We start from the raw sequence: 13,066 nt of genomic DNA on the forward strand, positions 1-13,066 counted from the left end.
TCAGGCACAGAACAGCAGAGATGAGTAACACAATTCACTTTACTCAAATATTCCAATAACATGTCGTAATACTGAGCCCACGATAATGGACCGAACATACATAAAACAATCGAGCATGAAAACCATGGGGAAAACAGAGGGTTAAATAATGAACATGTAATTGGGGAATTGAAACCAGGTGTGTAAAACAAAGACAAAACAAATGGAAAATGAAAACTGGATCAGTGATGGCTAGAAGGCCGGTGACGTTGACTGCCGAACGCCGCCCGAACAAGGAGAGAGACCGACTTCAGCGGAAGTCGTGACATTACCCCCCCTAACGCGCGGCTCCAGCAGTGTGTCGACACCGACCTCGGGGAAAACCCGGAGGACGAGGCGCAGGGCGATCCAGATGGAGACAGTGGAACTCCCGCAGCAACCAAGGGTCCAAAACGTCCTCCACCGACACCCAGCATCTCTCCTCCAGACCATACCCCTCCCACTCCACGAGGTACTGAAGGCCCCTCGCCCGAAGCCTCGAGTCCAGTATGGCTCGAACAGCATACGCCGGTGTCCCCTCGATGTCCTGAGGGGGCGGAGGAACCTACCGCACCTGAGAATCCTGGAGTGGACCAGACGCCACCGGCCTGAGGAGAGACACAAGGAACGAGGGATTAATACGGTAATCGGGGGGAAGCTGTAACCTGTAGCAAACCTAGTTCAGTCTCCTCAGGACTTCGAACAAACCCAACAAACTGCGGGCCCAGCGTCCGGGAGGGCAGGCAGAGGGGCAGGTTTGGGGTTGAGAGCCAGACCCGGTCCCCAGGTGCAAACACCGGGGCCTCACTGTGGTAACGGTTGGCGCTCGCCTTCTGACGCCTCACGGGCCGCTGAAGGTGCACGAGCGGCGTCCCAGGTCTCCTCCGCTTAAACCGTTCGTCCACTGCAGGAGCCTCTATCTGGATCTGATGCCAAGGTGTCAGAACCGGCTGACCCCAGTACTCACTGGAAGGGGGAGAGGTTAGTGGAGGAGTAGCGGAACGAGTTTTGGGCCATCTCTGCCCAGGGGATGAACGCCGCCCACTCCCAAGGCCGGTCCTAGAAAAAAGACTGCAGAAACCTACCAACATCCTGGTTTACTCTCTCCACCTGCCCGTTACTCTCGGGGTGAACACCCGAGGTAAGGATGCCCTCCAGACCCTTGACGTGAACTGGGGACCCCCATCAGACACTATATCCTCAGGCACCCCGTAGTGCCGGAAGACGTGTGTAAACAGGGCCTCCACAGTCTGTAGGGACGTAGGGAGATCGGGCAAAGGGAGGAGACGGCAGGACTTACAGAACCGATCCACAAAGACCAGGATCGTGGTGTTGCCCAGTGAGGGAGGAAGATCCGTGAGGAAGTCCACTGATAGGTGCGACGCGGCCGTTGTGGAACGGGTAAGGGTTGTAACTTCCCTCTAAGCATATGCCTAGGGGCCTTGCACTGGGCACACACCGAGCAGGAGGAAACATAAACCCTCATGTCCTTGGCCAAGGTGGACCACCAGTACTTCCGACCGATGCCAGGATGACAAGAGGAGGGTGGCTTGTGGGCCCAATAGATCAAACGGTTGCGGACAGCAGACGGAACGTACAGATGCCCAGCTGCACACTGGAGGGGGAGTGGGCTCTGTATGTAACTCCCGCTCGATGTCCGCGTCCAGCTCCCACACCACCGGTGCCACCAGGCAAAAGGCATGAAGTATGGGGGTGGGATCTATGGACCACTCCTCTGTGTCATACATCCGGTACAGTGTGTCTGCCTTAGCGTTCTGGGAACCTGGTCTGTAGGACAGGGTGAAAACAAAACAGGTAAAGAACATTGCCCACCTTTCCTGGTGAGGGTTCAGTCTCCTCGCCACCCGGATGTACTCCAGATTGCGGTGGTCAGTCCAGATGAGAAAAGGGTGTTTAGCCCCCTCATGTATCCACACCTGCAGAGCCTTGACAACAGCCAACAGCTCCCGATCCCCCCCATCATAGTTTCGCTCCGCAGGGCTGAGCTTCCTCGAAAAGAAAGCATAGGGGCGGAGCTTTGGTGGCGTACCCGAGCGCTGAGAGAGCACGGCTCCTATCCCAGTCTCGGACGCATCCACCTCCACTATGAACGCCAAAGAGGGATCCGGATTAGCCAGCACGGGATCCGAGGTAAACAGACAGAGCCCTCAGGTGACCAACAGCCCTGTCCGCCTCAGCCAACCACTGCAGTCGCACTGGTCCCCCATTCAGCAATGAGGTAATGCCCCTGCCCCAGGGATTCGGAGACATATGTTTCCATAGCTGCCGTCTCCTCCTGTGACAGGGGATACACGTGACTCCTGGGAAGTGCTGCGTCTACCAGGAGATTTATCGCACAATCCCCCTCTCGATGGGGTGGTAATTGAGTCGCCCTCTTCTTACAGAAGGCGAGAGCCAAGTCGGCATATTCAGAGGGGATGCGCACGGTGGAGACCTCGTCTGGACTTTCCACCGTAGTAGAATTGACGGAAACCCCTAAACACCTCCCCGAGCACTCTCGTGACCACCCCTTGAGAGCCCTTGTTGCCACGAAATAGTGGGGTCATGACAGGCCAACCAGGGTAGGCCCAGCACCACGGGAAACATAGGAGAATAAATAAGGGAAAAACGAATTCCCTATTTGTGACCCTCATGCATAACCATAACCAGTGGAGCGGTGGCCTCCCTAATTAGCCCTGACCCTAATGGTCGACTATCTAGGGCGGGCATGTCCCGTTATACCGAGCCCACAATAACGGACCGAACATACATAAAACAGAGGGGGAAAACAGAGGGTAAAATAATGAACATGTAATTGGGGGGATTGAAACCAGGTGTGTAAAACAAAGAAAAACAAATGGAAAATGAAAAGAGGATCGGCAATGGCTAGAAGGCCGGTGACGTTGACCGCCGAACGCCACGCGAACAAGGAGAGGGACCGACTTCGGCGGAAGTCGTGACAGGCAGTTTCATGCTTTACTTTTGTTTTTGGTGTTTTATCCCTTATTGACAAAACAGCGCAAAAGCTTAGAAAATGGCACTAAAAGGAAATTGGAGCACATATGGTCTGCAGATAGAATGTGGCCACAATACATTGATGTTGCATCTCTGTGAGAACCTGGGCTTGTATAGCCGATGCCATGCAGACCTGGTTCGTGTGGTGGTGTGCACTTAACCAGGTCAACACTTAGGAACTAAAGATTGATTCTAACTCAGTGGTTGGATGAGTTGGATGTGTTGTATTATCAAGTTGTGATTATTGTAAATGGTTGAGGGTTCCTTCGCTACAGTTATAGTAAACTGTATTAAGAGATGAATGACGGGTGTTTTAGTGTTTTTGGTCTCTGTACTCTCTCTGTGTGCAGAACATGGGAAGTCAGTGGCCTTTTAAAGCTGCAGTCATCTCTTCAAACAACCACAAAAATAACACCCTTCCACTTGTTGTGGTATATAAGTCTGAGGGATGGGGCTAAGGATATTCATTCATCTACATTATTTACAATAATTGTCATAAAATAATCATATATTTTGCGTTATGATGGGATAAGACTTGAATTTCTATGATTCATTTAAAAGTGAAGAAATCAATGCAGAAATCTCAGATTGCACCTGTAAAATAAAGTACAGGGTGGATGGATTTAGTAATCAGAAACATGAAAATGGCATGTTGTTTATTTCAAGTTTATATTGGTGCAATGTGACTTTCTGTGTTGTAGTGCTTAGTACACACATCTACTCTGGACACTCTGAAGACGATGGTGGTAGATATTTGTACACTTGATCAAGCCTCCATCTCTTAATGCTTCATCAAATGTTTTATTTGTCATTTTTAAATCTGTTTTTGGATAGACAATGTTTGTGTTTTGATCGTCTCAAAATAACATGTGTTAAGCAATTGAATCATGCTGGTTTTATTTTTTGCAGGACAGGCAATGGTTGTTCTGACCAAACACCCCAAATCCTCCCAGATATTCAGTGGAGAATCTGTCACTCTCAGATGTAACATACAGAGGGGAGAAGTCACTGACTGGAAATACACATGGAGCAAGGATGATGTGGACTCAATCAGTAGGAAGCATGAATATGAGATCAGTGAGATTAAGACTTCAGACAATGGTGAAGCATTCTGAGTAGAGTGATGCAGTCAGACATACAGTGACATCATGTATTATTACATTTTAGCGCATTTATTATTGAGTAGGCTTTTCAGGACTTACAGTTGGCCTTTGATGTTATTCAAAGGCAGCTTTTCTAATTAAAATGTGTGCTTTATGAAAGGAAAACAAAGATGATGGTTTTCTCTTCCCTGAAAGTAAGGACGTGGAGTCACTTGCAGATTTGAACTTCAACAGGCCATAAAATTGATGGGGTCACCTCCTATAAGTATCTTGGGGTTTGGCTAGATGAAAAGTTTAATTTTAAACAGCACATTGATAACTTGACCAAGGAACTGAAGTTGAAATTGGGTTTCTATTTCAGGAACAAATCTTGCTCTTCAATGTTAGTCAGAAAATATCTTGTTCAAAATACTTTTTTAATCAATGCTGGATTATGGTGATATTGTCTATATGCAGGCCTCTGGCCACTGTGTATCATGGTGCTTTAAGATTAATTACAAATGCTCGACCACTTATCCATCACTGTGATTTGTATGCCATGGTGCAATGGACCTCTCTCTCCACTAGGAGGCTAAAGCATTGGTACACTTTAGTGTACACAGCATTGATGGGACAACTCCCTTTGTTCTTTACTGACCAGATCAGTCACTCAATATTGTCTTCATTCAAAGTCGCTGCTGTCCTTGTCTGTTCCGAAGGCCAGAACTGAGATAGGGAAAAAATGCCCCTTCTTGGAACATGCTTCAGAAGATTTTAAAGTTAGGGGAGTTAGTGTCCTTGTCTGTTTTAAAGACTCTGATCGACAACACTGTTTGTGACAACTGCAGTTGTTTCTAATCTTCAGTTGTTTCTTCAACTTGTGACGTTTTGTCTTGTGTGTGTATTCTGTTTTTATCTGTAATGTTTAATGGACACGCTGCTATTTCCCTGTTTTGCCTTCTTGACAGGTCGCCCTTAAATAAAGGTAATTAAAAATAAATAAAAAAATTCATCATCTTTTCACCTCCATGCCCATAACAACTTGACATTGGGCCCCATTTGAAGAAGGCTGCCTACCATTGCTGTTCTGATTCCTCCATTCATTAAATCTCATTTCATGTAATAATTGAAGAAATATGGTGCACGGTACTAAGATCATACTTTTAACTGATTGGTGCGCTAACTGCATTTGTCTTCATTGAACTGTTTCCACAGCTCTGCTTACAGCCTCTGTGAAGATAGTCACTACTCAGGAGCCACTGTACTCCGGAGACACAGTCAAGCTGCAGTGTGAACTATGGACGTACCGCTGGTTAATAAATAAACAACGGCTTTCCAGTCAGACCAGTAAAACCACCACCATCTCTCTCTCTAACCAGGCTGGTCAGTACCAGTGTGAGGGGAGAAGGACAGGACGGACCCAAAATTCATATCTCAGCTCATCTCTCCACATCAACTTCACTGGTGAGCTCACTATTGATCTTCAATCACTTCTGAACTTTCTAAATATATAAATATTAAAAATCTATATATACTGTATATAATGCAAGCTCATAAGAGGTTAAATGGTGTGAGTGATTACTCCAGATTTACAGATTTATTGATATATTATTTTACACAGTTGGCCCTCTGATCCTGGAGAGCCCTGTCTATCCCATAACTGAGGGAGACTCTGTGACTCTACGCTGTACAAATAGATATCAGGAAACAAACCCGAACCCCAAGGTTGATTTTTACAAAGATGGAGTACTCATCAGGAATGAGACCACAGGAGAGATGACCATCCCTGTAGTATCCAAGTCAGATGAAGGCTTCTATAAGTATGAATCTAATGAAGGAGAATTACCAGAGAGCTGGGTGGCAGTGAGAGGTCATAATCACATGACCTTTTCATAATATCTCTGGTCATAAGTCATTTGTAGTGTTAAAAAGGTTTGGAGTTGCAAGCTCAGGCTGGTCATCTGATCTCAAGTCAGTTGTCAAATATACACTGCTCAAAAAAATAAAGGGAACACTAAAATAACACATCCTAGAACTGAATGAATGAAATATTTTTATTAAATACTTTTTTCTTTACATAGTTGAATGTGCTGACAACAAAATCACACAAAAATGATCAATGGATATCAAATTTATCAACCCATGGAGGTCTGGATTTGGAGTCACACTCAAAATTAAAGTGGAAAACCACACTACAGGCTGATCCAACTTTGATGTAATGTCCTTAAAACAAGCAAAATGAGGCTCAGTAGTGTGTGTGGCTTCCACGTGCCTGTATGACCTCCCTACAATGCCTGGGCATGCTCCTGATGAGGTGGCGGATGGTCTCCTGAGGGATCTCCTCCCAGACCTGGACTAAAGCATCCGCCAACTCCTGGACAGTCTGTGGTGGATGGAGCGAGACATGATGTCCCAGATGTGCTCAATTGGATTCAGGTCTGGGGAACGGGCGGGCCAGTCCATAGCATCAATGCCTTCCTCTTGCAGGAACTGCTGACACACTCCAGCCACATGAGGTCTAGCATTGTCTTTCATTAGGAGGAACCCAGGGCCAACCGCACCAGCATATGGTCTCACAAGGGGTCTGAGGATCTCATCTCGGTACCTAATGGCAGTCAGGCTACCTCTGGCGAGCACATGGAGGGCTGTGCGGCCCCCCAAAGAAATGCCACCCCACACCATGACTGACCCACCGCCAAACCGGTCATGCTGGAGGATGTTGCAGGCAGCAGAACGTACTCCACAGCATCTCCAGACTCTGTCACGTCTGTCACGTGCTCAGTGTGAACCTGCTTTCCTCTGTGAAGAGCACAGGGCACCAGTGGCGAATTTGCCAATCTTGGTGTTCTCTGGCAAATGCCAAACGTCCTGCACGGTGTTGGGCTGTAAGCACAACCCCCACCTGTGGATGTCGGGCCCTCATACCACCCTTGTGGAGTCTGTTTCTGACCGTTTGAGCAGACACATGCACATTTGTGGCCTGCTGGAGGTCATTTTGCAGGGCTCTGGCAGTGCTCCTCCTGCTCCTCCTTGGAAAGGCGGAGGTAGCGGTCCTGCTGCTGGGTTGTTGCCCTCCTATGGCCTCCTCCATGTCTCCTGATGTACTGGCCTGTGTCCTGGTAGCGCCTCCATGCTCTGGACACTACGCTGACAGACACAGCAAACCTTCTTGCCACAGCTCGCATTGATGTGCCCTCCTGGATGAGCTGCACTACTGTGTGCTGAGCCACTTGTGTGGGTTGTAGACTCCGTCTCATGTTGCCACTAGAGTGAAAGCACCGCCAGCATTCAAAAGTGACCAAAACATCAGCCAGGAAGCATAGGAACTGAGAAGTGGTCTGTGGTCACCCCTTGCAGAACCACTCCTTTATTGGGGGTGTCTTGCTAATTGCCTATAATTTCCACCTGTTGTCTATTCCATTTGCACAACAGCATGTGAAATGTATTGTCAATCAGTGTTGCTTCCTAAGTGGACAGTTTGATTTCACAGAAGTGTGATTGACTTGGAGTTACATTGTGTTGTTTAACTGTAAGGTTTTTTTTTGTGTCAGGGTTTATAAAACATTACTTCAGACTGACATGTATTTATAATGTTGCCCATGCAGTATATGATGCATTTATGGTGAATAATTACACAGTGAATGTACTTGTGAGCTGAGGAGGGGTTATCGATCCACCCCCCACTTCTCTTTTCCTGTAATCTAATCCTGTTCTACTGAATGTGGGGGAGGAGTGGACTTGAATGAAGTTAAAAAGGACCCACACACTCACACACGTAAAGATGTAAAGTGAAAATATGTATAATGCCATGTACAGTACAAATGAAACCTGGAAATGGGCTATATAAATCCAATCCACTATCTATTATTGATTAGGTAGGACTTTGCATTGTAGTGTATTATTGTGTAATTATTCATGTAGGCACACTGTAACAAGTATTACAGTCACACTGTAACAAGTATTAGAGTGTAACAATGAGTAATTACAACACTTGTAACATCGTACTACATGAATAATTACACACTAATAAGTTCATTGTAATATAGTGTTTAACCATTGATTGATGTCAGAATTATTTTATTTTTGACTTTATTTACCCTTTATAATGTGTGTATTTGTGTTTTTCCGGTGTAGGTGTTCCTCTGATCATCAACAAGAGAGTGGGGGACTCCGTGGAGCTGCAGGCAGGCTTAGAGACGGGACATTTAAAATCCTTGGTGTGGAAGTATATGGGAAAGGATATTGCAGAATTCAATTCAGAAGTTGTATATTCCCCTGCATCCCAGTTTGAGGGGAGACTAAAGATGAACACCCAAAACTTCAGTTTAACAGTCAGAGAACTGACACTGCAAGACTCATGGGATTTTCTACTTACAGTTGAAGGGGACAAAGGTCAGATTGGCAGTAAGACCATCACTCTGAAGGTCCACGGTAGGCTGTTAATACCATTATTGAATCCTATTTTGATATCATTGTTATTTATGATCTTTAAACTATAACACAGGTTTTGTGGTTTTATACTGACCTAACTCACCGTGCTTTGTTAAATATCCATCATATTTTCAAGTATTTCTCCTGGTGGAATGGCTATGGTAGGGTTCATTTAGAAGACTGATTATGAGTCTCTATCTCTCTCCTGGTTGGTCAGAGCCTATATCCAAGGTGGCGATCCAGACAGACATCAAGCAATTGGCCAACTGCACCTGTACGGTGCTGCTGGTGTGCAACGTGTCCTGCTACCCAACATTACCTACACCTGGGAAAGAGACAATGAGATCTACGGGGATGCCCAGCAGATTTACTTCTCTCTCTCACCAGCAGAGAGAAACATCAATGTGAAGTGCAACGCCCCCAAACTAGTCAGTTGGAAAACTGCCTCTGCGACAGTAAAGTGTAGAAATGGCACAACCACCCCAGGTACCTAGATATCATAATAATCCTTCCATACACGTTCAGTGTGCCTATACGCTTATGTTGTCAAATACATTATGTAATGCATGTCATTACATTGGATGTATATGATATAGAGACATTTAGTCTTTATCATATTGTATCGTCTAATCATGTGTGTTGTACAATATGTGACAGGACTGGTGTGGTAAACCATCTACATTGGAATATCAGTAGGAGGCGCTGTGGTGCTGATCCTCACTGTAGCTGTGGCAGTGTGCTACTGCAGGGGCCGAAGTAACACAGGTATGTACAGCTTAGGGGCCTCAACTGTACTTAAAGTGGCATTTCAGGTGGTTCTAGAAGTATTCTTCAGCTGGTTTGATTTTGGGGGGGATTTGCTAGAAATTAGAAAAAGAGTGAGACCCCTCATTAATTCCTGAGTATGTTTGTTGATATCCTGTTTCTGATTGGTTGATATTTTGTTCTTATAAAACACAGCAGATCTAACTGACATCACAATATATGCTGATATTATGGACAACACAAGAAGTAGAGATGTAAGTTACATCGCGATGTAAGATACATTGCCGTTATTATGTATCTGAATGTGTTAAAGCTGTATTCCAGACAAGATCAAACAGTCATGTAAACCCAATATCCATCTATGAAACTGTCAATGATCTGGTTATCCCAAGATTGAACAAGGTAAGATATAAATGGTCATAATGGTAAAATGTCTGTGGTTGAATGGAAGACTATGTAGTCTACATTGAGAATAGTCACTACCTTTCTTGATGCTGAAACAGTTTCTTCTTGATTATCTGTCACATGTAGCCGCAGACTCTGTATGATAAGATCGTTATTGGACGCCCAGAAGGCCCCCAATCTCCCTACCAGGAAGTACTGTGAACTGAACAGGATGTGGTCATAGGCTGTGCCTTCCATAGATATGGAACTCTCTGCATCCTCTGTAATTTACAGTTGTATATTCTGTAGATAGGCCTAGTTATTACTGTTAAATTTCATCACAAACTACACTATTTGCTTCTATTTCCTTCTCCCTTTGATGATTCTCATATATACAGTATATCATAAGGCCTTATACCTTTCTTTGAAGGCCTAGATACAATTGGAAGATTCGGAAATGGGTAATAGGCAGAATAAGGCGTGGTGATCAGATAAGCTCATATGTCGAATTTCTATTTTCTAGATTAAAGAAAACAGTTTTAGTTAATAGTATGACATTGATTAGTGAGGTTGATTTATGCCTGTGAATAGAAAGTGTACTATTTTGCATTAGGATTATGTGCTCGCCAGGCATCAATGAGGTTGTAATCAGAGAGTATATGCTTGGTTGCATGTTGATTGTAGATGGTCTTATTTGATTTGTCTGCATGTCCAAAATGGCATTCATGTCTGTCCCAATTACCAGATGTAATTCAGTTCATTCTAAAAAAAAACATGCTGATCAGAGAATTAAGAATACTTCTACCTTATGTTGGGGAATAATCAGAATTAGGTGGTAACATAGGTAAGATGTTTTATATTCATCATATGTTTGTAAGTTACTTCTCATCAAGAATGTTATTTTTGTATAATACTGTGGCAGAGTTGCAGTATCTGTTCTATGTCAAGACTAAGTTGTTTCGGCCGGAGAGAGGGGAGAGGTCAAGCGTGTATCTCTTGGCTCCACAATGTCTGTGTGCCAGTCATTGTGTCTCTGTGATCTTGTCAAGATAGGATGGATTTGAGATATGCCTGTTGATATGGAGGATTGGTTGTATTTAGAATTGGTTGTATCTAAATGACAATTTGATATATATCATAGGGTGGGGGTAATGTCTTGGTACCATTTTGTACCAAGGACGAAATAAGAGCTTTGTTTAGGAGACCAAACTGAACGCTAATTTATAGCCAACTCTGTCTGGCTAGGGGATACTCCTCTCTGAAGTAAAGTATTTTCTTTGTGTAAGTTCCTAAGACCTGTGGTTTGTCATGTCGTCTAGGGGGGGTGGATCTTTGCTATTAAAGGATCTCAGTTGCAATGTAGAGGGGGCTCTCAGAGAATTCATTGATAGACACTGAATTGATCTGAGAGTCACAGGGTTGTGATAGAGCTCATATAATTAAAGATGGACTTTGATAACTAACTATGACTTGTGTGTGGTTTGCACTCATGATTTGGTAAATAGAGGAAATTTCCACGACACTTATTTGCATGCCTTGAGTGCTTTGCATTTAGAGTAAATTGTAATTAACACTCGCGACTGTATTTGCTAGCAACAGAGGCATGATTGTTGTATTGAATGGTTTTCAGTACTGTAGCCTTCACCAAGTGAATGTCTAAGTGGATATGTTATCTTTAAAATTAAACTCATTATGACAACACATTACATATATCATAAAGCCCCTGAGGGCCTAGTTACACCCTAACACACTGGTCTGAAGCTCCTGGTTTAGTCAAATTATGCCGGCTTGCAAAGGGATGTGTCATTTCTATAGGAATCCAGCCAAAGTTAGGATATTCAACAATTTAACCTCTCAGTCACACGCAACCTGCATTCAGAATGACTGTTGGGGTAGGGAAGATTGATTTTGAGAATTTCTAAATCATATAAACTGGAACAAACATATCAGTAATGGGTGAAATAAGTCCAACTACTAACAGATTGGATTAGTTTAGAAAAATTGATGTTATCTATGTTTGTGTAGCATAAGATTAATCAACCAGTCATAGTACATGCAAATACACAGGTATTGAAATAAACCATTCTGAAAATCAACCTGTGAAGAGTTCATGCTGGAATAATGATAATGATGATGATTGGTGTCGTTTTGAGCAAACATTCATTTTGTATTTTACTCAACAAGGGTGTGCTTCTTCACCTGCATTGCTTGCTGTTTGGGGTTTTAGGCTGGGTTTCTGTACAGCACTTTGAGATATCAGCTGATGTACGAAGGGCTATATAAAATAAATTTGATTGATTTTGATTGTTCAAAAACGACTGACTTCAAGCAGAGTTTAAGCAGAGTCTAACACATTGGCTCAAAGTCTTGTCATTTTTAAGTCCACTCAACATGCATAGAAATGCCAATTAAGCAATTGGTTAAGTTAGACTTTTTCCAGTGCACAGCGGATTAAATTAAAAGGCTGAGGAACTTCACATTAGATCACTTGTTTGTCATAGTTGAGGGGTCATGGTTTGCTCTCTTCATCTTTAGCAGTGTGGGTTTGTGAAGGAAGGCACTCTGTAAAGCTGTCTTTTCCCGCTGTGATCAGAGAGTCAAATAGAGAAATGGTTGTAATCATATGCAAAAACCTGTGAAAACCTTGTTGCTGGGCTGATGAGTACACATGAAAAGTTTTGCAGGGATTTATGTCCTTTTCAGAGAGAAGATGACAATGTTCTTGCAGCATACATTATCTGTAGTTCACTTATTAATTTCTCTCTTTTTCATTCAATATATCACTGTGATCACTACTTTCCTGGGTTATTACTTTGAACAGTTGACAGACTGTAACTCAAGAACATCTACATGCAGTTGACCTCCAAATAGCTACAACATAAACCAAATGATAAACATGCCATGACCTCAAACCTTTGACACCTCTCCTAGTGACATTAAAGATTGTACTGAACATGTTAACATGACCAGGTATGGTAAGTGCAATATTGACTTCACTTTTTGTACAGCTATGTCTTATCCACTAAGTTTCTTTCTCTGATATATACTATAGTTATCTCTTCCTCCCACAGAAAGACCACAGTGTTGATGTGTCCATTTACTTTTACAGTAAGAGGAAGTTGTGTAGAGATGAACATGATACCAGATGCTATTTTTTCTGTTTCTCTTTAAGCATCTGTACCTTTCTAATTCTGTCAAAGCCCCATTCGTGTCACAGACGCAGGAACTGTCCGGGTCCGGAAGACTTGCCAGAGGCTTACAATGGAGTACACTTTATGTGCAACTCTGCAATGATGATGATTAATGTATTTCTCTGTATTTTGAATATTGTTAGCTAACTATTCACTTTATTGGACGAGAAAATGTTTCAT

At 43.6% G+C, this 13,066-nt stretch overlaps 1 pseudogene; it reads left to right on the forward strand.

The window, feature by feature from the left end:
* Positions 1-3,950: 3,950 nt before the first annotated feature.
* LOC110500843 (SLAM family member 8-like) lies at positions 3,951-9,311 on the forward strand (annotated as a pseudogene).
* Positions 9,312-13,066: the final 3,755 nt, after the last annotated feature.

Source organism: Oncorhynchus mykiss, chromosome 21 (assembly GCF_057628025.1).
Source record: "Oncorhynchus mykiss isolate SJ-2025 chromosome 21, ASM5762802v1, whole genome shotgun sequence".
Classification (NCBI taxonomy): Eukaryota; Metazoa; Chordata; class Actinopteri; order Salmoniformes; family Salmonidae; genus Oncorhynchus; species Oncorhynchus mykiss.